The sequence below is a fragment of the Miscanthus floridulus genome, chromosome 10 (genome assembly GCF_019320115.1).
Source record: "Miscanthus floridulus cultivar M001 chromosome 10, ASM1932011v1, whole genome shotgun sequence".
Classification (NCBI taxonomy): domain Eukaryota; kingdom Viridiplantae; phylum Streptophyta; class Magnoliopsida; order Poales; family Poaceae; genus Miscanthus; species Miscanthus floridulus.
Genome location: NC_089589.1, coordinates 89,801,569 through 89,804,926, shown reverse-complemented (window position 1 = coordinate 89,804,926; position 3,358 = coordinate 89,801,569).

The window sequence follows — 3,358 nt, the reverse complement described above, 5'->3', positions numbered from 1 at the left end:
CCTTCTGATCCAGCCCTACGAGAGGAAATTTTGTCTGAGGCCCATGATTCTAAGTACTGTATACACCCTAGGAATTCAAAGATGTATCAAGACTTGAAGAAACACTTTTGGTGGAAAGGCATGAAGATGGACATTGCAGGACATGTGGCACGATGTGACACCTGTAATAGAGTCAAGGCTGAACATCAAAGGCCTGCAGGATTGCTAAAGCCTCTTGATGTTCCCGAGTGGAAATGGGAGAGCATATCCATGGATTTCATAGTTGGATTGCCCCGTTCACAGAAAGGCAACAATTCCATCTGGGTGATTGTTGATCGTTTGACCAAGATTGCTCATTTTGTACCAGTGAAGACGAAGACCAATGCAAAAAAAATTAGCGGATCAATATATTGAGCATATTCTCAGACTGCATGGAGCTCCCTCTAGTATTGTAGCTGATCGTGGTCCTCAGTTTGTGTCTCGATTCTAGGAAGCTCTGCACAAGTCTATTGGAATTAAACTTGATTTTAGTACCGCTTACCACCCGCAGACAGATGGACAAACATAATGGGTAAATCAGATCTTAGAAGACATGCTTCGCGCTAGTGTACTGAATTATGGCTCTGATTGGGAGAAGTGCTTACCATATGCAGAGTTCTCTTACAACAACATCTACCAAGCCAGTATCAAGATGTCACCGTTTGAAGCTCTGTATGGCAGACCTTGTAAGACACCTTTGATGTGGTCTCAACCAGGAGAAAGATCGTTCTTTGATTCCGCTAAGATTCAAGATGCAGAAGGAGTTGCTCAAGTAAAGGAGAATTTAAGAATTGCTCAAAGTCGATACAAGAGCTATGCTGACAAAAGGAGAAGAGAACTTGAGTTCAATGTGGGGGACTTCGTCTATCTCAAGGTATCCCCGCTATGTGGGACTATCAGATTCCATGTGAAAGGAAAGCTTGCCCCTAGATTTGTTGGCCCATACAAGATCTGCAAGAGGATTGGAAAGCTCGCTTACAAAGTTGAGCTACCTGAGGAACTGGCGGGTGTACATCCCGTATTCCATGTCTCACAGCTACGCAAGTGTTTGAGAGTGCCCGATGAAGTAGTTCCAACTGATACACTTGACATTCAAGATACACTTGAGTATAAAGAACACCCTATCAGAATTCTGGGCAGAGATACCAAAGAGACCCAAAGCAAGACTATTCCTATGTGCAAGATCCAATGGAGTAATCACACAGAGAGAGAAGCAACATGGGAAAAAGAGTCTGACCTCCGGCTACAATATCCCTACCTCTTCGAAGAGTACGTTACGCTTTAATCTTGGGGACGAGATTCTATTAAGGGGGTAGGACTGTAACAACCCAAAAATCCACACACCAAAAATACCAACTACAAATTTTTTTTTCTCAAGAACTCCCATGTGATGATGAGTGTCGTGTATAGAAACCCAACCTAAGAGATGCATTAGGTCTGACCCAACGAATAAGTTACCTCAGTTTTGAATTCAAATCCTAAACCAAACTTGAAATCAAACAACGGAGAAGAAATAAAAAAAAGAAAGAAGAAAAGAAGAAGAAGGCCTCGCAGGCTCGGCTTGCGCCAACCAGCCCAACCGACCGGCCCAGCCCTTCACATCTCCTCTCCGCTGGCCCACGCGCGTGTAGTAGCAGGCTGGCCCCAACTCGCGCGCAACAGCCCAGCTCGCGGCCCAGCGTGTCGCCCGCGCGCCCTGCTACCTTCGCCAGCTGCCGCTGCCACTTGACCCCATGTGTCAGCCGCACATCGCCCACACCCGCGCGTCTCCCCGCCTCCGCTTGCAGCCGCTGCCCGCTGGACCCCGCATGTCAGCCCTACTATTCTTCTTCCCCACGTCGTGCTCAACCACCGCGCGACCAAACGCTGACAGCACTGGCAGGGGGTGAGCCAGGGGGTCACGCCCGGGGCATGCCCCTGTCTCCTTTGCACCGCACCCACGCAACCACGCGCGCGCCGTTGGATGCAAGCGTGCGCCTCCGATCACCTCTCGGCCTCCATCCGCCGATCATCGAGCTCCATTGCTGAGCTCGGCTATAAAAGCACCAGCCCTAACGCTCGTCCTGTCGCCCGCTGCCACCTGGTGGCCGTCCACAGCGCATCCGAACCAAGAGAGAAGGGGGAGAAGGGGAAGAAAGGGAAGGGGAGAAAATGCCGAAGCCGCCGTGGAGGAGGAGGTCGTCAGAGCAAAAGACGACGCCGTCGTCTTCATCACTGACGCGGGCAACGCTGCACTACATGGCTTTCGGAGCTACACTGCCGCGACTCACCACTGCATCACCATCCCCTCTTCCACAACACCATCGGTGAGCACCCAGTTCTTCCCCTGCTCGCCGCCGGACTCTGTCACACCGGCCATGGCACTCCACACCGGGAGCGCGTTGGCTAGGGCCGTCTCCGGCCGCTGGGAACACACGCACCCACGCACACATCCGTGACTACACCGTGATCACCCCGTTGGAGCCCCGTGGTTCACCCGTGTGCCTCGCCATCGTCTTCATGACCGCCGTGGCCGCCGGGAAGCCCCTACCGGCCACATGAGAATCCGAGCCCTGCCTTTGAGCCTGAACGTCCTCGCCGTGGCCCCACGAACCCGTAGAAACTTACACGCCCCCACCGCGACACTTCTCCGGGGTCGTAGCCGCCTCATCGACACCGCCATCGTGCTCGGGAAGCTGCCGCCGTGGCCAAAGCCACCGGAGGCCCTAGAGGACCCCTCGACATGCCCAACATGCCCATTGGAGCGTCGTGTCGCCTACGCGCACAACAGAATCGGCCAATGCCGCAGCACCGCGCCATTCCCGCACGTCGGTGGAGCTTGAGCCGCCGTTCGCCATGGCCAGCGCCTTGGGAAGCCTTGGCCGCCACTTTGACCCCACCGTCGCAGTCGCCACGGTGTGAGGGAACTATTCCCCTCCCCAAACGGACACCAGTGCCATGATGGGGGCTCACAGCGAGCTCGCCGCCGACAGGAGCACCGCCACGGGAAAAACAGGGGAACACCCCCCCCTCGCCGGCCACCTGCGCGTGCACCCGGAGTACATGGACCACGCCTGGGAGACGAAGGGTGGACTTGGTCCACCGTAGACCAGTCTGTGGTCCATGGATCAGCATCACTCGGTCCACCATAGACCGCAAGTCGTAGACCACAGCCCAATAAGAGCCCATGGACGTGACGTGGCTGTAACACAGTGTGCCACGTGTCTGGGTCAGTCCGGCCCAGACCGGCCCAACCCGAGCCCTGTCCAGGCCCAGTTTGGACCCGGCTGTATTGACCATTGACTGGTCAATGTTGACCGTTGACCTGGACCCATCTGTCAGTAGCACAGACACTCTGGAC